Source organism: Dermacentor albipictus, chromosome 2 (genome assembly GCF_038994185.2).
Source record: "Dermacentor albipictus isolate Rhodes 1998 colony chromosome 2, USDA_Dalb.pri_finalv2, whole genome shotgun sequence".
Lineage (NCBI taxonomy): Eukaryota > Metazoa > Arthropoda > Arachnida > Ixodida > Ixodidae > Dermacentor > Dermacentor albipictus.
Window position 1 is genome coordinate 46790000 of NC_091822.1, and position 26363 is coordinate 46816362.

General features: G+C 46.4%; 1 pseudogene; it reads left to right on the plus strand.

Annotated features, from left to right (window-relative positions):
* Positions 1-207: 207 nt before the first annotated feature.
* Positions 208-17458, plus strand: LOC139055697 (uncharacterized; annotated as a pseudogene).
* Positions 17459-26363: the final 8905 nt, after the last annotated feature.

Below are 26363 nucleotides of genomic sequence, written 5' to 3' on the forward strand. Positions count from 1 at the left end.
CGGACTTTCTTCTCCTCGGACATTTCCGGGTCAGCATGGCCGAATAGGCAGCTGCACTCGGGTTCCTAGTAGAGGTTGGGCTCGTTTTTGGCGCACGACGCTTGTGAATGTCTGCAGGAAGCCGCTTCGGAACAGGTCCCATATCGTTGAGGCGGCTTCTCGGTTCTCGAACCATGTTCTGGCGGGGTCTTCCAATGCGAAATAGACATGCAGAAGTTTGTCGTCGCTGTTCCAGCTACTAAAAGCAGCGACCCTCTCGTATGTCTCAAGCCAGGTTTCCGGGCCCTAGAATGTTGAACCGCGGAACGTCGGAGGCTTCCTGGGCTGCTGCAGCACAACGGGGACGCTGGGGCTGCCATTGTAGTTGAATGGGCGACGATCTTCCTGGTTGTCTCAGGCAAACGTCCGTGCTCCGGGGGCAGTCCTTGCAGCCTGCGGCTACCTCGCTGGTTCTTGGCGACGCTAGTGTTGTCTGCCGCATGTGGGCTTGGGTCACGGCTTTGTGGTAGCGTCCGGTACATGAATGCAAAGCACCTCCACCAGATGTCACGTGGTGGTGACGTTGAACAACACAGCAGCAATACTGTCAGAGACAAAATGAACTTTTATTGGGCGAACTTGTGCCCGCAAAAACAGGCTACACTTATAGCACAACGATAGTGGCGAATACAGTCGGCGATCGTCGAAAATCTGATCAGCGGGTTGAACGCGTCGGCTTTTATATATCAGTCATCGAATGTTGGAGAGTAATCGCTGGGACCCACGTACCTTCCACAAAGTTCTACATTATTCGCGTCGTGCCCACGTGCAATCAGATCACTGAAAGTTTGGTCACAGACAGCGGATGGAAGCATCGATAACATTCCAGAAATTTCCGATAGATGCAGGCGCGTCCTGCGCTGTGCAATAACATTTGTTAGGTGGTAAAACGTGTCGCCGACAAACACCTACATGTGTCAATATATATATATATATATATATATATATATATATATATATATATATATATATATATATATATATATATATATATATATATATATATCCCAGTTGAAAAACACAACAGGAAATTTTAAGAGTCTGTCGTATTTTGGGACGTTGTTTCTGTAGTTCTGTTGCCTGTAGTTCTGTTGCCTGTAGTTCTGTTGTCTGTAGTGTGACGTCCTGTAGTAGAAAGTTGTGTAGTTCTTGATCAATATTTAATTAAAAATTGACAGGGACGTCCGTAAGGTTATGTAAATTTGTTAGTACAAAAAAGAAAAACATAAAAGTTAATTAAAAAAAAAACGTCGTCGCCTAGGATTCGAACATGCGACCTCACGATTCCGAGCCCGGCATCTTACCACTGCACCACCCCTGACATGCTTTTCGAGGGTACGTTTTGGCCATGTGAACAGTACGACGAGCCGATGCGCTGATGTTTACATTTGCATTTTGAGAGCCAAGATCCGCTATCACTCCACCGCGTCAAGTGCCGCATCTCTAGAAGAGCAAGAGTGTTCGTACCATCGGCGTACATCTTGCAGTGCTAGAACATCGATTTTGATGTACGATATCCTTATTAAATAAGACATTCAGAAATAGACAACGTTGACTTTTAGGGTTATAACTGCTAGTTTCGACAGTTGTCTCTCGTTCTTTACACTTTTGAGCGCGCATATAATTCGTGTGTTGAATGCAAAATAGCTAATGAACATTCGTGGATGAGAGTTCTTTCTGACAGCATACTGGCTTCTCACGGCAGCACTGTACCAGATTAATGAGACCCGAGCGAGACAGCTTTTCACGCAACTTTGTGGAACAACCCAAATCTTCTTTTCCGCTTCGCATAAGCTTGTGAAATATTCCTGGGAAATTAACTAATGTGTCAGTGTAACAGCACATGTAAGTCCACAGGCCTGTGTGCCACATCTTACCAAAAAAAAACGGATACGCAGCCATTCCCGCAGATGGTATGATTTTGATCAGTGGCCGATTTTGAGGTGGCCGGTAGGGCGTTGGTGGTGCCGCGTCGTCACGGCACAATTGTAACTATTCGCCACGTCGACTTTGTTACCGGTGTCGGCGCCATCAGCATTGCCGGCTTCAGAGAAGCGCGAGAAGCCCGACTTCAGAACTCTTGTTGTCGCGACAGAATGCTTCTGTTGCGAAATCAGAATTTCTGTCCTAATGTCAGAAATGTCTCCCAATTAAGAAATGTCAACGACTTCTGTCGTACAACAGAATTTCTGTAGTTGCGACAGGAATTCCTTTTGTCTTTTTCAACCGGGCACTACAGAAGCTTGTCGCATCACACAATTTCAGTGCACTTCTGTTGTCATCATTGGGTACATGTTCCGCCGATAGGTTTCCGTTGTGGAACAGTTCTCTGTAGTACAACAGAAGTTTGTCCATTACTTCAGGAACACTTCTGTTATGACAACTGGGGGCCTGTTGCAATGATAGGCTTCTGTCGTACAACAACATTTTTCTGTAGTACAACAGAAGTTGGTCGCATTACTTCAGGAACACTTCTGTTGTGACAATTGGGGGCCTGTTGCCACAATAGGTTTCTGTAGTATTTCAACAGCTCTCTGTAGCACTACAGAAGTTTTTCGGGTTACTTCAGGAACATTTCTGTTGGGACAACAGGGTGCCTGTAGCGATGACAATTTTTTCTGTAGTACTACAAAAATCTGTTGTAGAGCTTCAGCTTTCTGTTGTAACAACAGACATACGACAGACTGTACTTCTGTAGTAGCAACAACAAATGTCTGTTGTACATCAGAAAAGTCTGTCGCTCCATCAGGAATCTGTAGTTACTACAGAAAAATCCTGTTGTACAACAGAAATTTCTGTAGTACTACAAAAATCTGTTGTAGAGCTTCAGCTTTCTGTAGTAACAACAGACATACGACAGACTGTACTTCTGTAGTAGCAACAACAAATGTCTGTTGTACATCAGAAAAGTCTGTCGCTCCATCAGGAATCTGTAGTTACTACAGAAAAATCCTGTTGTACAACAGAAATTTCTGTAGTACTGAACACAACCTCTGTTGTCATTTTCAACTGGGATGGGTTAACCGAGGGTACCGATTTTAGTAGTCATATCATAAGAAGCGAACAAACATGGACACCAAGAACCACACAGGGGAAATTACTTGTGCTTAATAAATGAAATAAAGAAACGAAGAATTAATTGAAATTAAATTGGATGCAAAGCAAGTTGCCGCAGGTGGGAACCGAACGCACAACCTTCGCATTTCGCGTGCGATGCTCTACCAATTGAGCTACCGCGGCGCTGTTCTCCCATCCACTTTCTTGGGTATTTATGTGTCCTAGTAGAACCCTGGGAGTGTTAGCCAGCGCCACCACACACAGACCTTGGCGGCGGACGTGGGACGTCCTTTTTGCCGCAGGCGTCACGAGAACGTGATCTGTTTGGGTGAAGGCCAATAGGTCAATAAACCCACATTTGCTACCTGAAGGCATCAATGTAGCCGGATTCGAGACCCTCGTTATGTAATAAACGAGAAGAAAGGGGGTTAACCAAGGGTCCCGATTTTAACTGTTAAAATATTTAACAAATATTCAACAGACCTACCGACATCATGATTGCAATCAACTGACTGACTTAAACATATAAAGAGCTTTCTGAGTTTACGCACTAACAAGGAAGACTATATATACATGTTGTGCTTACACCTCAAAAATTTTGAATTGAGCAGCACCTGCTGCGATCTCACTTGTTCTTGAAGGAACATATTGTCGTGTCGGAGCTCCTTGCTTTTTTTCTTTAGAAAAAATTGTTTTTTTTTCTTTTCTTCTTTTATTCTACCCTGGATAGGAGGGAGTAATCCGAGCTTGATGACGAACTCACGCGCCTGTTCTGCTGCTTAAAAAAATTTTTTTTGGTGCTTCACTGAAGCTTCAAACTGGGAAAGAAATTTGAGTTAGGAAATATTTGCTAGTACGTTCACAGTTTCTTCTGAGTTTTGGGAGAGCCTGATCCATCTGCATCTTTAGTATCTGCTCATACCGGTCTTTCTTTGCTGCAGTCCGGTTTACAACGGTTTTTTTTTTGTTTCTTGCTCCCAGGAAATTTTAGAATACACATGCTTCAAACAATTACACAATATCTATTTCATAAATCAGCAGTTAAAAGAAAAAGAAAATTAAGACGGTACAAAAGGCTTGCGATCGAACACGTGCATGAACAGTGGCCTTTTTAGGCATAGCTTCTTTATCAATGATCATTTTAGGGATCGCGATTCTTTTCGGCGCCTCCCTAGTTTCCTGCGAATATTAGACTAAATCATCGATCAGGGCAGACGATTCCACTTACCTCCAAGGCGAATTATTTGCACTCGATAATCTCCAGTGTTGTCGCTGTCAACTTGGTCCTCCCAATGCACTACATACACTGTTTTGCTGTCGAAATTCTTCTCGTGCTCCGGATGAAAATCACGGATGTCATCCCCTCGAACGACATACTGGCGAGTGTCATGCGTATGGTCGTGATCGAGAAACCGAACTAAGGCATACATTGCAAAACGAATAGCATGTATACAACGTCCGAAAATGCGTGCTGCACAGACTACCGACTGGCAAGACTAGGACGGCGTGGATTGTGGATTGCTCAGCTCTGCCACGCACAGCCATCCGACCAAGCAGTCAAGTCAAGGCTTCCTGTCCAAACCTGAAGTTTCTTTACGCGCACAAACTGAGTATGCAGTGATAACATTAACAGAGAGGTGACCTAAATAAGTGAAACTTTTTAAGGCAGATTTGGTGCTGGGTATCAAAATAAAAACGTATATTGCTGTTTAGTCGCTTTGGTAATTTAGCTGCTTCATAGCCGACGCAATCCAGATCTTAAGACGTTTGCGCCTATGTTTGCACGGGTTCGCACTTTTTGGCCTCAAATATTTTAGCTCAAGTGCACATTCGCGATTTTTTATTACTTCAAAATGCTAAGTGGCGTCTTCAAGCGTATTACTTCAAATGCTAACCGTCATGCCTAAGCGGCGCAAGCTCTACTTAGAGCTATTCTTTGAAGGGAATGAGCTGCCTAGATCAACGCGGTACAGGGTGTCTCGTACCATGGCGAACACCAGTGAAGCGCAAAGCGTGATGTCGGACGGTGTTCCTGCTGCTGACGAACCCGCTGGGAATTCAACAGTTTGTGTGAACGACTGGTTCAACGAGGAAGTAGACGAGTGCGAAGATTTCGGCCAGAGCGTCTATGAGGAACGCCGTGCACATAACGCAAATAAATATCGTGATGGTGAAGATAGCGGCATTGAGTCATTTCCTAGTCTAAGCTCCGATTTCTGGGCAGAAGACATCGTGACCCTAGTCATGGACGTTGCGGTCAACTTTGATTTATCGTGGACACAAGTAGCGTACTTGATGAAGTTAGTCAGTTTTTTACTGCAAAGAAACGATCTCCCAGACACAAAGTTCCTTTTCAAGAAGTCTGTGGGGATCTTAAGTGAAAGCACGGTCTTTCATTTCCACTGTCCTGAATGTGGGTGCCTTCTTGGCGAATGTGACGGATACCTCATGAAAAGGAAAGAAATGAAAGCAACATGTGCGCAATGCAAACAGCTGTATACAGGATATACCCTTACGGCGCAAGAAAGTTTATTTGTCAGTATTCCCATGGAGCAGCAGATCGCTTCAATTCTATCACCTGAAAAAATTTCCAGGGCGCTGAAAACCTCTTTAGATGTACTATCACATCATTCAGAGGCCGCCTTCACACAGACATTACAGACGGAAGTTTGTATCAGCAGCAACGCAAGGATCTCGGTCTCGGTGCTATGGACTTGACCATGACGATCAACTCTGATGGAAGTCCGGTTTTCCACTCGTCAAAGTTTTCAATATGGCCCGCTCAGACGATATTGAATGAGTTGCGTCCAGGATTGCGGTCCAAAAATGTTACAGTTACCATGCTGTCGTACGGCCAGTGCCATCCAGATATTACATTGGTGCTGGAGGCATTTGCCAAGCAAATGGACTCTCGCCGAGACTGGGATCAACTGGACGTGTAACAGAGAGACTTTTCACTCAAAAGTGAGTGATTCCGTCCATTCGTTTTTGTAATTTTCATCTAGAAAATATAAAGGCACATCATCCATCCCTACACACAATTCCAAAACCAGAAAATCAAGAAACATATTTAAAAGTGCAAGGACGATGTGATTTAAAGCACTTATTGTTGCACTAGCTTTTTTTTTCTTTTTGGAAGTGCCCTTTGTGTAATGTGATTTTGACTGCTGTATAACATGTCAAAAACTAACCAACCTACAATTTTTTTAAATTTTAAGGTGAGACGCAAAATTGAATTGCGTTTTCTTTTTTTTAGTTATGCTAGTCCAATGAATAATGTTATTGTTGTCAAAAGACCAATTGTCAACATATTACTTCTGAGTTAGGTGTAATATACCTGTGTCACACGGCCACTTGCAATCGCCATTGAGCCCAATTCAGACAGAAATTCTGGACCACAGTTAGCACCCTCGCGCAGCTTGCGTAAAGGAGCCGATCTGGACCCGGAAATTCTATCCGAACTGGACTCGATCGCAGTTGAAAGTTCACCATTTTAAAACCGTATGACAACTTCTCATTTTTACATCAAAGACCCTATTTTCCTTTTTCGGTCTTTACTGGTCTACTGTTTCACTGGTACGACTGATGCCCCAGCCAGGGCTCTGATGCAGAACACGGTCCAGTATAACGGATACTTGGGGTGTGGCTTTTGTTTGCACCCTGACAAGTGCATTAAATGGTAAGCAAACTCACTTTTATACAAAAACATTTAGCTGACTGCATTTTATTCAGTGTATGGGCTTTGCCATCGCTATTTTGCCACTCTAATTTGGTTTATGCATTCTTATTTCCTCTACACAAATTTGTGCTTTGAGCATTCTTTTTGCAAGTAGTTTTGCCTTAAGTAAAGGTCAGTGCGCATTAATAAATACCAGCCTTTATTTTTTTACTTCTACAGATTTTTGAAAGCTTAATGGGAACTTCAAATCAGCATGCACTGACGCGGCTGTGGGAGTGTCACGTGTATGCATAAATATTAATACAAGTTAGAATATCCATTATTCATTGCAGAAAAGGTTCATTTGCTTTCAGGTTAGTTTTGTGCTTAGTTTATTTCCTTTATATTTAGTCGGCAGGAACAGTCAAGTATCCTGTCAGCGCCACAGTTCTGCCCGACAGGATAAAGAAGGAATGATTGAAGACATGGCTGAAGCTCGCAGAAGTGGAGTGAATGTTCGGGTAGTGAAGGGGCCATCCCCACTAATAAATTTGGTCGGATTTGATATTGGGTGGGGCTTCACCCCTGACTACATGCACTGTGTTTTGTTAGGAGTGACACCCCAGTTTATAGAGTTGTAGTTGTCTGGTTGTTGGGGCTCCGTATTACACTGGATCACCTCAATGTGTTAGGACCACTCATCAAAGGCTGTGTGCCATAAAGCCACCACAGTGCATCACACACATGTCGAGATCTGTAAAACGGAAAGTTTTTGAAGGTGAGTGAGTGGCAACAGTGGCTTTTCTATTTCAGCCTTGTGTGTGTTGATGGAATGTTGTCAGGCAAGTACATCAAGCACTTCAGCCTAATGGTAAAAGCAATGTGCCTTCTACTTGCAGATACTGGCTCAGCTGAAGACATAAGGCAGAGCACAGGATGCCTTGTGCAATTTGTTGTTAACGTTCAATTCCTCGATTCCAAAAAAGAAATGACATCAAAAGTGCATTTATTGCTACACCTTGCAAAAAGTGCGACAATACAAGGGCCACTTTAGGCACACTCTTGCGTTTTTTTTAAGCAGGAATAGGCAAGATTAAAGAATTCATTATTTCTGCAAAGGGGGTGCCTCATCAGGTGATCAGGAGAGTGCTAATGGCCAACAAAATATCTTGTTTGCTGTGTTGTGTGAATGGAGGAATCGCTAGCCCTTTTAGGCAAAGCAAGGCTAGTCAGTGAGTCTCTTCGTAGATTAATCTAGACACAGATCCCTCAGCAGATCACTGGCCCTCTGAAGGAACATGACAGAGTTCATATCTCTGGGCATGCGTTCCACAGTGAACAACATCGAAGGCCTGACAGAACCGACTACACACCTGTACGACTGCCAAACAATATGCATGCAAAGATACAGCATCTCTCAGTGAGCTGCAGCGAGAGAAAGAGAATTTACTTCGTATCGAAGAGCTATGTCAGTTTTGGGTACAACATGCTCTTTTGGTATGCTCTTTTGGTACAACACGCATTTCAAGCGTTCAAATGTCGGTGGCAGAGAAGGTCTTATAGGTTGACAATAAAACCGCTGCACGCCTTTGGATTGAATGAGATGCAATGGAATTTTTTTGCAATCTCGTCAATCGTTCCAGTAATAAATTTTGTACTTAACTTTTGTTTACATTTCGCTTTTATGAAATAACTTTAAATATAAGCACAATTTGTGAGTATCCTTGCTATGAGCTCTATACATATTGTTACAGAAAAAAATCGGAAGTGCCCTTCCACTCTGTGAAGAAGGATGACCAGCGAAGCTGTGTATGTGGGCCCTTAATGGCAAACTGCACCTCCACCGCGAGTCGGCCCGCATTGCCCTATCTTCAGTAACGGCCCACATATGGGGAGTGCTTAATGCCTGCTGCACCACCCGCGGCGGAGGTGATGCTTAGAACACTGAATGTCATGGTTTTCAGGAAATTAGTATTCAGCAAAGTTTTAACTAGCTACAACACCCCATTTAAAACTTAAAATGTTTGTGTTGTTCAGTTCCTCTGGAAATATTGTTGAATGTTAATAACACATGAGTGTTACTTCCGCTGGTATTTTTGATTGTTACTAATAAAAGTTTCCGAAAACGTCTTTTAGTACAACGCTAAAGACCATGCTGCTGGCAACTTCACACTGTAGCACCTTTCGACATTGATGTCATCAACTTGATGAGTTCTGTGGCTCTGGGATTTCCTGTGATGTCCCCCGAGCTCTGTTGACATTACCGATCGGGATGTTTGTGCATAGAGCATGATGGGAGACGATACTACTTTGTTGCCAGGCTGTTTGCCAGATGCAGTTACCAGGTGGCATACCGAAGAGATATCGTTTTTCAACTTTATTTCAGACATGTTACTGTGGCTTATGGGGTCTCAACATAGAAAACTGAGTAATTATGGGTGCGGTTACTGCCCACAACATGAATATTTCGCTGACCATAAATGTTAAGTAAAATTCTATCATTAGAATTAACCTAGAACAACATTGTAAAATCAGTGACCTTAAAACCATGCGTAATGCTTAGGAAATGAATTGCAATTTTTACGTTTTGACTCTTTTACCTCGAGTATGCCACTGCGGCATCAAACTTGAAAACTAATAAACATGTTGATGGGAGGCTATTCAGAACCGCTATGTTACACGCATGTAAAAGAATGTCTTATTATCAGCACCATTTCAAAGGTCACTGGACTTTTGCAGGCTAACTCTTCCATTGAATCTTGTGTGAAAATACAGGATTCCTGGTTGTGCCATATTGAGTCCTCCTAGAACTTGCATTCTCTGTTGTTTTTTATTCATCTTTTTCTTCCTTTGTAAAAGAGTGTGCTTTATTTTGCATAATCACGTTTGCTTTGTTGGCATTATTTTGTATATTTTGCGTATTCAGGGCGGTATTTTGCATTGTTTCATATTTCATGTATTATTCTTTATTTCGTTTTTTGTTCCTGTCCTGGCCACGTAATAATATAATTTGTTTTGTCTACTACCTGTGAGGATGTCTCTTTGCAGCTTCATGCTCAGGGAACTCCTCATATATCTTCAATATTATGACACATATTAGTAGCTCAATGAAACATGATTCTGATTATGAAAAGTGAGCATATCTAAAGCCGCCCACGTGCATTTCATGGTAATGTCAGTGGTATACTTATTAAATATAGTGCTTTTTCTCCCGTAAAGTAAACAAATAAAACGAACGTCCTGAAGCGATTTTTGTGTCCCTGATAATGTTTTCTCCGAAGCATTCAGAAATCTCGTACTGCAACCAGTGACAAGAATATTTGTGGTAGAATACCATGTAAAACACTTCTTGAACGTTTTCTTTTTCGTTGCTTCCAAGTTTCTTTTTTTGTCACTGTTTATTCTTCGGTATAGTATGTTTGCATTGAACAAGCAATGTTTTGGTAATCTGTTCCTTATGTAGGAACAGTATCTAGGCACAATCTCTTTTGCACTGGATATTTTTGTGTGGATTTAATCAGGTAAACCCTGCTCATGTGCCTTTGGATAAACGCAGTCACATAAATAAAAATTTTAGGCTGTTTATCAAACTTGTCACATGCTTTTTCCTTTCAAACATCAAAAGAAGAGCCTCAAGCATCTGATCTCAATGTGTAGACAGCTTCCATATAAACCTCACAACATTATATAATAAAACATTTTTGCCAAATCACTGTAGGAGTTGCTATTTATGAATTGTACATACAGATTGTAATTCTTGTACTAATGAAAGATATTTTGGCAAACTTACAAGGCCAGGCATACAGGCATATGTCTTGACACGGGGCTGGCCCCTTCTGAAATTTGACAGATACCTTGCCTTCAATTATGCTGCGAAAATATTTGCGCCCCCTGTACTACTATTATGCTTGCTCCCGCAGAAGAAAAACTGCATACAGGGGCTTTGACAATTCGGGTTCATCTGCAAATATTAGATACATCAACTCGCACCCTCTTGCCCCTCTATTCAAGAACGCAATTTAAGTTGCTGCGCATGTTTGGCTTGATTTAAATGATGCCTGTTGTAAATGCACCGGAGGAAACGCAATGACCGTCCTGGGCAAGTTCATGGGGGCGTCGAATTCAAGCATGGGCTCCAACTTAAGTTGCATTCTTTAATTCGCGGTTTATCACCTGTAATCTTGAATGCGCTGTTTATCACCTGCAGGTAGTCAGCGGCAAAACCGACCGGTGTCACTTAAACGTTACTTCGTTTCTTGGCAGATTTCACACGCTGGACGCGGCCGCATCTCTCAGATCTTATCATCCCTGTCGTCGGTCGCTGGCATCACGGACGCTCTGTGGCGCATGCGGCCTCTGCATTCCACGGTCCAATCCCTGAACGGCTCCGCAGCATCCCCTAGTGCAAGACAGCTCAACCCGGTCCGCCTGGTGTCTGTTGCAGCGTACATAAAGCCTGCCTCCCCGATGCTTCCCTACAGTCAGCGGCAAAACCGGCCGGTGTCACTGAAACTTTACTTCGTTTCTTGGCAGGTAGGTTTCTTAAACTGCCTTTAGTACGTACACATTCGGTCGTTTTGCCGCTGACTGCACCGCACTGCAATGTCTTCTGTGTGTTCGGTGTGCGACAAGCCGGCAGAGGGCAAGTTCCTTGTATGTTCCGGTTGCAAAGCAAGTTTCCATTTAGGGAAGCACTGTTCCGGTATAACAGGCAGTGTTTACTCCAAAATGTCCACTGTTAAACGTGAAACATGGATGTGTCTGACATGTAGCTCTGGTACTGGTTCCAGTCATAGCGATGGCTCACTCGGCCCCCACTTTTCGAATATTAATACCAAACTTGACCTACTAACCAGCACCATTCAGACGCTCATGGTAAAGGTACAGGAATTGCTCTCTTTCAAGGCAACTTGTGAAAAGATGGCTGATACGGTGATCGGCATTCAAGCCTCTATCGCTTTCTGAAAAGTATTATTCTATCCTCTCCACTGTGACTACTTATCAAACCGAAGTGTCTCAGCTACGGGCTCAAGTGGAGCCCATAGCTGAGATTTTCCGGTACAGTCACCCGTCAGGCTGAAATTGTAGACCAAACAATGGTGCAAATAAATGAACTTGATCAATATGACAGACGTTGCAATTTTGAAATACATGGCCTCCCTTTGAAACCTGGTGAAGACATGAAGTCCTTCATGTGCGACTTAGCTGGACAACTGCGCCTAAGCAATTTCCAGGAAGATGAAATTTGCAGGATACACCATTTACCGACCGGAAATAAATTTAGCTCTAGCCCTCCTATCCTTGTGCAATCATAGAGCTCTTCAGTAAAAGAAAAATGGTTTCGTGCTTGGAAGTGTCTCTCGGATCTTGCTCAGCCGGAGAAGATTCCTCGTCTATTCTTCAACGAAAACTTGACGCGGTTGAACCGGGAGCTCTTCCGGTAGGTCCGCTCCAAAGGAAAGGAAAATGGATATAAGTTTGTGTGGACGAGAAACGGAAAGGTTCTAGCGAGAAAATCAGAGGGAGCAACTTTCATTCGAGTTGAAAAATTCTCCGATTTGGACAGGATTGCCTAGACATGACTGGCATTGAGAGTATGAAATTCAATGTCTTTGCGGATGTAAATAGTTTTTTTTCTGATGCCTCCACCAGCAGTTTCAAAGTTGCGCATATGAACATTCGCAGCCTTCGGAAACATTATAATCAGTTTTATGCCATCATTTCGTCATCTCGCCTAACGTTCGATGCTTTTGTACTTACTGAAATTAATATTTCTTCCAAGAGCATTCCGCAGTATTCATTTCCGGGTTTCCAAGCCTTCTCGTACACGCGTCCAAGCAGAAAAGGAGGAGGCATCGCAGTTTTTATCAGTAACAGATGGGCAGCTTCACAGTTAACATTTTCCTTTTCCCAAGCTGAAGTGATATCGCTACGCTTGAGCACACCTCTTTTTTCGGTGATTCTGTTTTCAGTTTACCGACCTCCTAGATTTAATGCATGGCTTTCTTATACGAGCTCCATTCCGCATTGTCAACCTTATCGCTCGAAGAGCACGTGCGTATCATAGGTTATATCAATATTGACCTTTTGCGTCCTACTGTAGGCTTGGTCGCAGATTACCTCGATAGTCTTTCCAAATGGGGCTTGTAATGCGTCATTTATCAAGCGACTCGTGAGGAATTTTTGGCTGGTAAGCTCGCTGTGTCCTGCATTGATAACGTTATCGTTCGCGCTCAAAATCTAGCCATAAAATCCGCTATTGTAGAAATTAAACTTGCTGACCATTATTTCGTTTGCGGCTCAATGAGTTATCCAGATACTGCGACAGCACCCACAGATTCTAAAAAACTAATTTCATTGCTTGATCCGAAAATATTTGATAATCTGGTGGCTCAGTATGACTGAAAATCTGTTTTAGCAATAGAGTCTCCTGCTGCCATATATGATAAACTCATAGAAGTGTTCAAAAACTTAAAAGAAAGTGCTACCCAAACAACACATGTCAAACAACGTAACGTGGATAACAATTGGATGACGTCTGACATACTCGCTGCAGTAAAAGAAAAAAAGACTTACTGTGGGTCCAAGTGAAGCGTGCCCCGAATTGTGCAGACCTACGGGCCCAATTTAAGCAGCTCAGAAATAAGTTACTGCCATGATCCGCTCCGTAAAGCGAATACATTTTGGAGACAAATTTAAAGCCGCCAGTTACAGTAGTAAGAAAACATGGTCGTTACTAGCTTTAGAGGCACTAATACGCCAGCTGATATAATGAATTATTTTCCTTCCAGTTTTTCCAGCGGTTGACAGAATATTTCTGATGAGTTTAATAACCACTTCTCTCGTGTAATGAGAAACACAAACTTACAGGTTGATTTGTGCACTTTGCGTCACAGCATTAGTGAATCGGCATATCTGCTTTCAATTTCTCAGGAAGAGCTAAGATCGATTATATTCAATTTAAAATGTAATAAATCTCCTGGATTTGATGGCATTTCCATTAATGAGTTGCGGAGAACATATGAATACATCCAAGAGGTTTTGCTAGCACTACTTAATCGCATAATTTCAAGTGGTGAAATTCCTCTACAACTGAAAACAGCAATAGTTATACCTCTTTATAAAAGCGGTGCCGTAATAAAACTGAAAATTATCGCCCCCATTTCAATTGTGCCTTCTATCGCTCAAATACTTGAAAAACACTTATTGTTAAAAATGACAAGCTTTCTGGAGGTAGACTGCATTTTGTCGCCTAGTCAGTATGGTTTCCGACCTGGCAAAAGCACTCAAACACTTCTGGAAGATTTATGCGATCAGTTGAATATAGCTTTCGATACTAATAAAGTTCCTTGTGCACTCCTTCTTGTTGTAGCAAGGCTTTTGACAGTGTTCATCGTGGTCTGCTGTTAAATAAGCTTTTCTTGTTAGGATTTCGGGGTGCTTTCTGGTCGGTGTTAGCAAATTTCCTTCGGGGTAGGCGTCTGGTCGTCTCAGTTGGGCACGTTCATAGTGCATTCTCCAATATGAATGCTGGAGTTCCGCAGGATCTTAACTCAGCCCGTAATTATTTAATATTTTTTGTAAATAACCTCTCTAGCGTGATACCCGTTTCTCTTTATCAATTCGCCGATGATACGATGATCGTAACTTCTGCCCACGGCTACTATGATGCGATTGCTTTTTTTAGTCTGCTGCCACAAAAGCTATGGAATGGTTTCGAAAAAACCTAATTACTATAAATGTATCTAAGACGCAATTATTCTGCTTCCATATTCCTTCAAGGAAGGTAGCCCTTGACTATCCTCTTGTTTTGCATTCTTCAGATTGTTCAGCTTGTTCTTGTAGACCATTACAGTACTCATCTGTTGTAGAATATCTTGGTTTATATTATTACGATATCATGGAGCGGTGCTCAAGAAATGAGCCGTCACGAGAACGACGATGAAGTTGCTCGGTGCGCTTGGCGCGGGCGAGTGTCGGCCTGGCTGCCTGGCTCCAGTGTAAATAGCCTGTAAATAGCCTCTTCTGTCTGTGTCTTTCCACACCCAACATTCTGGTGGAGGTCAACGATCTCCGTCCTCACCACGGTACCCAGAAGTGGTCGGCACACTGAGCTTGTCACCATGCCTCCCGGTGACGCACCTACCTCTGCAAAGGCTTCGGCTTGTCCCACTGCTCCAATCGTCACGGTCGCCCCACATCGCGACCAAGGTGTGTTCTCCGGCCTGGAGGGCCAGGATGTTGAAGATTGGATCAAACTGTATGAACACGCCAGTGCTAATAACAGGTGAGACCCAACGATTATGCTCGCCAATGTCATCTTTTATCTCGGCGGCACCCCACGCATGTGGCACCAAACGCGTGACGACGAGATAACCAGTTGGGACAATTTCAAAGAGGAGCTACGGGAACTGTTCAGCGACCCCATTGGGCGCAAGGCTGCCGCGAGAAAGGCTCTTGCCTCTCGTGTTCGGTCATCTACGGAGCCGCACGTTTCCTACATCCTCGACGTCTTAGCTCTAAGCCGCAAAGCTGACGATGCTATGTCCGAAGCCGATAAAGTGTCACATATTCTAAAAGGCATCGCCGACAACGCTTTTAGTTTGCTGGTTTTCGGCAGCGTCTCGACTATCGACGCCATCATCAAAGAATGCCGTCGCCTTGAACAAGCTAAGAGGCGCCGTATCCCACACCACATCAAGCGGCTACCCAACATTGTTGCTATGTCGACATGTGAGGGTCGACCACGTCAGACCACCACCTGTGACGACGTCACCCGTTTTGTTTGCCGCGAACTCGAAGCCACCTGTTCGCCAGCTTTCTCCACGACGCCTCCCGATCCGCCAGCAACCACCATTGCGATGATTCAGGCCGTCGTCAGGCAGGAATTTGAGAATATGGATCTGAACTCCATGTGTTCAACTTCTCAACCCAGCGTTCCCCAGTTCTCTAGTGGCCCTCCTCGTCCCCGGCTGTCTCCAATGTCATCCAAGTAAACAAGACAAGCATGCTGGCACGTGTCTCCAATACAATGTCATCCAAGTAAACAAGACAAGTCTGCCACTTCAATCCTGCTAACACCGTGTCTATGACACGCTGAACCGTTGCAGGCGCCGAGCACAGTCCGAATGGCATGACCTTGAACTCGTAGAGATCATATGTCGTGATGAAGGCGGTCTTTTCGCGATCTTTCTCGTCGACTTCTATTTGCCAGTAGCCAGACTTGAGGTCCATCCACGAGAAGTGTTTAGCGTTGCAGAACCGATCCAATGCATCTTCTATCCCTGGAAGCGGGCATACGTCCTTCTTCGTAATCTTGTTCAGTCGATGATAATCGACGCAGAAACATAGGGTTTCATCCATTTTCTTAACCAGGACAACAGGAGATGCCCACGGGCTTCTCGACGCCTGGATGGTGTCGCCGCGGAGCATTTCGCCGACTTGTTGCCTAATAGCTTCACGTTCTCGCCTCGAAACTCGTTGAGGGCTCTGGCGGAGAGGTGGAGGGCACATTTCGGTGATTACGCGATGCTTTGTGACAGGTGCCTGTCGAATCCTGGATGACGTCGAAAAGCAGCCTTTGTAACGTTAGAGCAGACTTCTGAGCTGTTGCTGCTTAATCATAGGGAGACTGGCATTTATGTCGAAGTCTGGTTCGGAACTAAGGTCGTCGGGGTAGATGTGGCAGAATCCGACAGGCAAGCGCATTACTGGTTCCTAGAATCTCCTCGATGTACGTGATTGTAGTGCCTTTGTTGATGTGTTTCAACTCCTGGCTGAAGTTTGTCAGCAACACTTTGGTTTTTCCTCCGTGCCGTCGGGCGATCCCTCTTGCGACGCGAATTTCACGGTCTAGCAATAGACGTTGGTCACCCTCGATAGCGTCTTCTACGTCGGCAGGTGCTTTGGTGCCGACGCAAATGACAATGCAGGAGCGGGGAAGGATGCTGACTTGACTTTCAAACACGCTTAAGGCGTGCTGACTACGAAAGCTCTCCGGCGGTATCGCACGATCTTCCGACAGCGTTATCGACAGCGACTCCAGGTCGATGATTGCAACGTGTTGGTTCAGGAAGTCCATTCCGGGAATGACGTCTCATGAACGCTGTTGGAGGATAACTAAGGTGGCAGGGTAAATCCGGTCATCAACGGTAATTGTTGCCGTGGAGATTCCAGTCGGCGTGATGAATTGCCCACCAGTGGTCCGAATTTGAGAGCCTTCCTATGCAGTCTTAACGATCTTCAACTGGGCGGCGATGGGTCCACTCATGAGGGAGTAATGGGCTCTTGTGTATACAAAAGCGGTGACTGCGTGGCCTTCAAGAAGCACGTCGAGGTCGGTGGTTCTTTTTCTTGCGTTACAGTTATGTCTTGGCGTCGGATCACGGTTGCGTCTCGTTGACCTGTGGCTGGTACGTGGCGTCGTCAGGTCGTCTTTCGTCGGAGTGTTCTTTGCTTGCAGACTTCGTCGGGACGGCGGCGTATCGTTATGTTGTCGAGGTAGTTTCTTCGGCGTCTTCGTCGGCGGCGAAGGATCTTCGTCAGTTCGACGAACAGCAACCGCACCTCCATCCGTTGCTGCTTTTAGTTTTCCGGATATGGGCTTGCAGACCGGCCACGGGTGGGCCAGTGTATGCTCAGTGCTGCGGCGACAAGAAGCGGCGGGGTGACGGCGAACGGGACGGTCGTCGAGGGCTCCACTGAGTGGTGGCGAGGTTGTCGGCGATATCGCGAGGTCGTTCGGCAATCTGTGGGCGGGCGAATTAACAGCTAAACCTCCCACTCCAATCTCTCGGTATGGGCATCGGCGGCACACATGGCCGGCTTCTCCGCAGTGATAGCAGAGCAGGTGGTGGTCGGGGGTTCGCCAAATGTCCTTATTTCTCGCGTAGGTGCGCTGCGCGACGGGTGGGCATGCTGGCGGCGGCGGCGGCGAACGACGGAATTGCGTCGTTGCAGGGCCCTGGCGCGGTCGCGGAAAGGGACCTTCACGGCGTGCGACGGCTGCGTATGTCATCGCTTCTGGCTGGGGCTGCGGTAAATGTGGTTGCACCTCAGGAACTCCAAGCCATCGTTGCACCTCTTATTTCGCGATGTCGGCTATTGAGGTCCCTTGAGGCTGCGATGAAGGCAACACCTTGCGCAGTTCTTCGCGCACAATGGCCCCGATGGTCTCGCGCAGATCGTCCGTGGGCAGTGATTCAATTCCTGCGTAGTTGATAGAGTTTGTACGGCGGTTAAATTGGCGGTTCCGCATTTCGAGTGTGTTCTCGATGCGGGTCGGCTGGTGAAGGAACTCTTCTACGGTATTTGGTGGGCTTCGTATCCATGCGCGGAAAAGTTCTTCCTTCCCACCACGCTTGAGTAGGCGGACTTTCTTCTCCTCGGGCATATCCGGGTTGACGTGGCGGTACAGACGGCTCATTTCTTCCGTAAATATGGCAACGTTCTCGTTAGGTAGCTTCACTCGGGCGTCCAGCACAGCTTCGGCCCTTTCCTTGCGCTGACGCTCATAAAGATGCGCAGGAAGCCACTACGGAACAGGTCCCATGTTGTCATGTTCGACTCCCGGTTCTCAAACCGCGTTCTGGCGGCGTCTTCTAAGGTAAAGTATACATGCCGCAGCTTGTCGTCGGAGTCTCAGCTGTTGAAAGTCGCGATTCATTCGTAGGTCTCCAGCCAGGATTCCGGGTCTTCAGCAGCTGCTCCGTGGAAGGTCGGTGGGTCCCGAGGTGGTAGCAGGATAACGGGGGACGCTGGGGCAGCCATTGGGGTTGTCTTGGTCTTGGCCACAATATTCTTTGTCGTCTCAGGTAGAAGTCCGTGCTTTGGGGGCAGTCCTCGTAGTCTGCGGCTACCACGCTGGTCTTGGGTGATGCCGGTTTTGTCCTCGGGCTTCGGGCTTGGATCGCGGCTTTGCGGGGGCGTTCGGCACATGAACGCACAAGCACCTCCAGCAGATGTGACGTGGTAGTGACGGTGAAGAAAGCAGCCAAACTGAGAAAGACGAAACTAGCGTTTTATTGGGCAAAACAGGCTACACTCAAACAACGGCGACAGCGGCGAACACAGTCGGCGATCGTCGAAAATCTGATCAGCGGGTCATGCGCGTCGGCTCTTATACATCAGTCTTCAAATGCGCCAGAGTAATTGCTGAGACCCGCGTGCCTTCCACAAAGTTCTACATTATTCGCGTCGCGTACACATGCGATCAGATTACAGAATGTTTGGTCACAGACAGTGAATGAAAGCATCGATAACATTCCAGAAACTTTGGATACATACAGGCACGTCCTGCACTGTGCGATAACGTTCGTTAGGCGGTGAAACGTGTGGCAAAATAAAGGCAAGCAAGTACACGTGTCAGTATTGATGTTATCGGAAGCCTATTGCAGGTATCTCACTATGCAGCATTGTTCGGTGCTGCTACCACTTGATGAAATGAGCGCTGCGAAGACGCGGACGAAAGAACACATGTACGACAGACAAGGCGCTACTAAAGGCCTTGTGACAACAGCATTCGCTTTCTGGACCTCAATCTCACTCTGATGAACACGCATGTCTGTTTCGAATACCAGCCCAGGTTGAACAAGCAGCTAATGTCATACGACACTGCGCATTCCAAGCTAGTTAAACGAGGGGTTGCAATGACTTGTCTAAAAGAAGCGCTAAACAAATCGTGCGACCACAAAATAGAAATTAGTTTCAATAACCAAGTTTCAAGGCTACGCCTAGCCGGTTTCCCTTCACTACTAATCTCTAACGTTTGCGACAAACTTCTTCAAAAGATCAAACAGGCAAGAGGGGGTACTAACACAAAAAAGCCATTTGATAAGAAGAGATCACACGTGATTCCCTATTGGCACAGGGTATCCCACAATCTCAAGAAAGTGGCACAAAGGCACAGCATCAATCTTCTCTTCAGTGCACCATGTAAGCTGGCCAAGATATGCCCTATGATGACAAAAGCAAAACCCGAACCATGCTCTAAGAAACACGCTGCACCGTACACTGCTTGCAAAAGTAATGTCGTATACGAAATACCCCTAAGTTGCCAATAGGTTTATATCGGGCAAACCGGACGGTGTTTTAATGAAAGGGCGCGAGAGCACAATTGGGCCGTAAATAACAATGCGGGGGGCCATCTGGCGGAACACTGTAAACGCCACAATTGCCGTCCGTATCTTCACGACACCAGGTTCCTGGCATGGTCTAGAGATAGACTTGAACGGGAGATATTGGAAGCCTTTTACATTGCTAAGGCCGAGGGCACGTGCATTAGTTGCCCTTCAGTTACGCTTACTGAAAAAGAAATAGCTTTTCTGAAGAGATAGGGAGGTCGTGATGTCACGTTGGGCCATTCTTGGTTGCATCTATTTAAAGTTCTGTTTCTTCAAAAAACATTTAGTTGGAAGTAGCGCCTTGTCTGTCGTACATGTGTTCTTTCGTCCGCGTCTTCGCAGCGCTCATTTCATCAAGTATGCATAACCAACTCACCCACATCAAGCTTCTGCTACCACTTCACCGTTACCAAGTCAAACCGTTACCACAAACCATTACCACCTCAAGCAACGCGTTCGTATAAATTGCGTACTGTTTTGGGGTCACGAGTACGTACTTTTACCAACAGAAGCAGGGCTACTACCATGTCGAAGACGATCATAGGCAGGTTGCGAACGTAGTTCCCGCGCCTACTAGGGCGCCCCTCGCGGCGGCGAGCGCGGAACCGGCAGGATACGACCGTCCCGCTTGCGTTCGGAAAGCCTGTATGTGCACTGTTTCGCGCGTAGCTGTTGCCTTTTCTGAGCAATGCCGAAGTACAACCCGAGCTGTTGAGTAGTGGGCTGCAACAGCACGTACACCAACTCACGAGGAACGAAGTTTTACAGGTTTCCCAGCTGACCGTATGAAGCAGAACGGCGTCAACACTGGATAGCGCTCGTCCGACGGCATAACCTGTTTTATGTTCCGGCGTTATGCCAAGTGCGTTATAATGCTGAATTGTTTCCTTTTACAGCAATGATGGCAGCAACGGGACACCTGCAGTCAGTGGCGTAGCTAGGTCGTCTGGCACCCAGGGCCCATAGGTCTTCTGCCCCCGCCCCCCCTCCTCCGGGTTTAATCGAGGAAGGCGAGGATATCAACAATTTCCGTGTGTCTCCAGACGTATATGACACCCACCACTGGCCCCTTGCATCCACTGCCGCAGTGCGTACCAGGACATGCAGCAAACAAAGTAGTTTGTTCCCACACTGTACCGCCGTAAAGCTGTGGAACTCTTTCCCAATCCTCTCCCATTCAAAGAACGCTAGGGCTTGCTGAGAGATTTGAGAAGGGGTTGCAGCCAGCTGAGCTGGCGTACACCCTTCTGCGCCCAGCATATCAACGAAGGGGCAGTTTAGATCACCAAAATTTTTGACAACGTGGTTTATTGAAACCTCCTTTGCACGCACTGAAAAATCGCAACATAAAATTGTCGCACTTCCAGTAACTTGGGCGAAAATATTTTCCCAGCGTAGTCCAACACAACTGTTAAGTTCATCCCCTTTTTTTTGTGTTTGGGGAGAGCAACGTTCGAATACCTCTGGTAGGTCTTACGAGTCGTTCGTACGCCCCACGTTCTTGGATGAGATTTTTGGATTCGTATTTGCCGTCCTGTATGTACAGGGAAACTGCCGCGGCGTCCTTGCACTTCCCTGCGATGCCAGCACGGCAATCGCAGCTCGCCGCTAGGATTTGTCTGCTGTTGCCGATCTTCAAGAATAAATGTCGCCTATAATTTGACGCGTCCACACCGTAGATAACGAAGTAACTTACGCCGAGCTTCACGCATCTCGCTGGTGCATTATTTTTCGTTTGCGGAATAAACCTAGCTGTCACTTCCGATCAGCGAGAGTTCAACACTTGCCTGACGTCATAGACGTGCCCCACTTCAAATAGACGACTTCCTTTCTCTAAATTCTTTTCACGAAAGTAGCTATGGAGATCTTGTAATTCCCGAAACCCGGTTAAAATTAATATCGGCACGCTGTTTCGCGCCATCGCTACCGTTTGACAGGACGCCAAACACGCAGCGCGGGCTGCTGACGCCGTGAGTAATCCTACCACATTCGCGCAACTACTCGTCAGATGGCGCTAGGGGTCGGAAAGACAGGGCGCCGCCTAGCACTTGCGACGTGCCCATAGGAAGCAAAGGCACATCTACACCGTCTGTTCGACGTGGTCTTACAACATGACAATTGTTCGGTTCTACATGTATTGCGAACGACCATAAGGGAGAGAAACACGGTTCGCGAAGTCACCAGGAACTACGTTTCATACAATCTCAGATAGCGTATGTCACGACGACGATGGCATTTTGACTCCAGTGACAAAATGTTAAAACATGACTACCTTGGGGCATCATGAAGCTGGTATAAACGTGCACTTTCTACTTAGAGTAAACTGCTACTAGATAAGTGCTTTTAAGAAAGTAGGCATGTCCGAGAGAGTGCAATCTAACACTTCGCATCACAACCACGTGCAAATAAGAATGCATGGAAGTGGGGCGTGGGGCACGCGCACCGAGTATTTCACAGAACTGGCTGCCTCTGGACTAGAAAAGTAGGCGTGAGAAAAAGAGAAGGTCTATCCAAAAAGATCTGAACTAGACATCCTCCTTGATATCGAGAGCGACCAGCCCGGGAACTTCGGTGACATAAGAAACGCGAAATCGCAGCTAGCGATGACAGGTCAAGATAAGCGACACAGAACCGTCACTCTCACGCGTGCTGAGGGATTATGGTTTGGAGTCGCGCCTACGAAATGTGCGCTAAGTGACACAATAAACTACGCTGCAAATAACGAAATAAAATGACTTCAATATTTAGAAGAAGTTTCGCAGGACCAGAATCAAATTGAGAAAGCTTTTTTCCAATACTATCGAACCTTGCTAGAACAAAATATTGTAACGGGGATGTTTTGAGTATAGGAAAACTATGTTCACAAAATATATACAGGATGAGTCAGAACAGTTAAGATGGCTTACCACCAATAACACGCAGCAGCCAGCGTTCCCGTTCTTATTCTTCCTCCTTCTTCCGTCATCCTTCCGTAACAGGGCCCACGGGTGGCGAAGCGTCGTCTCGGCGCATGGCAGGCGAAGGGTTGTGAGCGAAGTATAGCTTCAGCCGCGAAACATGCATGACGTCAACAGGCGTCTGACTTGAAGTTGCATCAAAGTGCAGCGTCGAAATCTCGTAGTTTACGTCGTTAACTTGGCGGATAACTTGATGAGGCCCCGTGTAGCGAGACAAAAGCTTCTGCTAGAGGCCAACCCGACGACATGGTGAAAAGAGCAGCTCCCAAGCACCTGGTGCAAACTTAACATCGCAATGGCAGCGGTTGTAACGCTGTTTCTGTGTACGCTGCGAGGCTAATAAACGAGATTGGGTGACTTGACGTGCCATGTGAGTGCGATCGATGACTTCAAGAGCGTACTCAGTTGCAACACGTGGCACAGATAGGAGGATTGCGTCAAACGGCAGTGTGGGGTCGCCACCATACAAGATATAAATAGGTAAATATTCTGCGGTGTCATGTAGGCACGAGTTACACGAGAACGTCACGTAAGCCAGCGTGGCGTCGCAGTCGCGGTGATCGTTGAAGGCGTACATCGACAGCATCTCTGCGATTGTTCGGTTGCGAAGTTCCGTGAGACCGTTCGTTAGGGGTGGTAGGCGGTGGAGAACTTGTGCTCAGTGGCACAAGAGCGGAGGAGGTCGTTGACTAGTCGAGATAAAAACCAGCGGCCGCGGTCTGTAATTAACTGTCGAGGTGCACCGTGGTGGAGAATGACGTCACGGAGGAGAAAATCAGCCACGTCAGTTGCGCAACTAGTCGGCAACGCCTTTGTTGTCGCGGAGCGTGTCGGGTAATCAGTGACACCGGCGATCTACTTGTTCCCTCTAGTCGTTGTCGGAAAAAGGCCAAGCAGGTCAAGGTCCACGCGAAAGAAAGGTTCAGAGGGAATTCGTTCGACAGGTGCCAGAGGAGGTTTCTTCCGGTGTTGACACAACTCGCAAGTTGCGAAATAACGACGCACATAGCGGTAGAGACCCGGCCAGAAGAACCGGCGTCGTACGCAATCGTATGTACGCAAAACTCCAAGGTGTCCCGCCGTCGGTGCATCGTGAAGTTGTTCGAGAACGACGGAAACCAGATGACGAGGAAGGACAAGGAGCAACTCAGGGCCGTCACGGTTAATATTGTGGCGATAGAGGATGCCGTCATGCATGCCAGTACAAGCCATCACGCAGGTCACCGGATCATGTGCAACAGGATTGGCAGGATCTAAGCAGTGACGAGAAAGGCAATCCTTGTCCATGTGGAGGCGTCCACTTTTGTAATGGGCACTAAATGAAAATTCCTGGAGCCGTAAAGCCTAGCGGACAAGCCGTCCAGTCGGGTTGCGTAGGGAAGACAGCGAGCAGAGTGCGTGGTGATGTGTGACGACCGAAAACTTCCGGCCGTACAAATATGGTCGCAACTTCGCGACAGCCCAAACTAAAGCCAAGCATTCCCGCTCGGTGATGGAGTAATTTCTCGCGGCAGGTGACAGTCGGCAGCTGGCATAAATGATCACGCACTAAGTACCATTGTGGTGTTGGGTGAGAACAGCGCCGATGCCATAGTCGCTTGCGTCAGTGTGGACTTCGGTCGGTGCAGACGGATCAAAGTGGGCCAGTATGGGAGGGGTGGTCAGAAACCAGATGAGAGCGACGATCGCGTGAGCCTGCTCCGAGCCACATGAGAATGGTGTGCACGTTTTTAGAAGATCTGTCAAAGGCCGAGCAACGTCGGCTAAAATTTTGACGAAACCGCGAAAGTTGTCGAAAATTGGCACAGGACAACGAAGCAGCGCACGCCAGAACCAGAATGTGGCACCGGGAAACGGCGTGCAGCGCGAAATTTTGCCGGATCTGCTTGGACACGGGATGCGTCTACGAGGTGTCCGAACACGGTGATCTGACCGCGCCCGAGCTCGCCCTTCGTGCAGTTCAGTGGAAGGCCGGCTTTTCGGAAGACCGCAAGAATTGCAGCAAGTCGGTAAGGTGGCTGTCGAACGTGGGAGAAAACCAATAACGTCGTCAAGGTAACAAAAGCAGGCAGTCCATTTCTAGCCGCGCAGAAGAGAGTCCATCATAGGTAAAAATGTCGCAGGAGCATTGCATACGCTGAAGGGCATCACTTTGAACTGATATAATCCATCCGGCATGGTGAAGGCCGTCTTCTCGCGGTGCATTTGATCAACGAATATCTGCCTGTAGCCGGATCGAAGATTGATGGACGAGAAGTATTTAGCTCCGTGCATGCAGTCCAAGAAGTCATCGATGCGTGGTAGTGGGTAGACGTCTCTTCACGTGATCTTGTTTAAGTGGCGATAATCGGCGCAAAAACGCCAGCTACCATCTTTTTTTTTTCGCAAGGACGACAGGCTAAGCCCAAGAGCTGTCTGATGGCTGGATGACCCCTTTGCGGAGCATTTTGTCCACTTCTGATTTGATTACTCAACGTTCAGCTGGCGATACACGATAGGGACGCCGACGAATAGAATTCGTATCTCCAGTGTTTATACGGCGGTGAACAACAGATGTTTGGCCTAAAGGCCTGTCTCCGAAATCAAAGATGTCGCTGTACCATTCAAGCACGAGGCGTATGTCCGTGTCCTGTGCAGAGGTGAGGTCAAGTGCTATCATTTTTGCGAAGTCATCCGTTAAGGAACCAGAGCTGTCAGCTGCAATTGGCACTAATAAGCTACTCTCGACATTCAGACTCTCAATGTCAAATTCGCAGCCGCTAGAAATGCTGGCCAAGAACATGCCGGCCGGAAGCACTTGAGGGCACAGGCTGAAATTCAGAAGCGGTGGAGCGACGTCGTTATTAGTAACCATGTCCAACGTATGCGGAACAGCAACGTCCCCGTTCAAAAGCACGTCGTTGATGGGTTGAAGCACATAGTCACCGTCAGGAACCAGTGGCTGAGCGGTCAAAGTGACGTAAGTTACTGCCTCGGGTGACAGACGCACATCTTGAAGCGAGCACCAGCGCGTTGAGGAGGTACTCGGACCCCCATATGAAAATGACTGTTTAAATGTTGTTGGCACATTGTTGCCGAATTGTTGACTGAATAGCCTTTCAACAATACCTCAACAATTATTGAACCCACAGTGCAATAATTCAACAGTAAAGTTGTTGGGCAGTTCACAACAAAGAAGTCGTTTACTGAATTCTGTTGATATATTGTTGAATAGTATCGAGTGTTATTGAGCCATTAGTAGTTTCCAACAATAAAGTCGTTGACTAAATTCTGTTGATATTTTGTTTAATAGTATTGAGTAATATTGAGCCAATGTTGAGTGGTTTTCAACAATAAAGTCGTTGACTAAATTCTCTTGACATATTGTTGAATAGTATTGACTATTGAACCATTGTCGAGTAGTTTTCAACAATAAAGTTGTTGACTAAATGCTGTTAACTTGTTGTTGAATAACATTGAGTCACGAGCAATATTGAGTTTCGAAGCACATGTGAAAAACACACGCACACATGTGTGTGTGCGTCTTTTGCG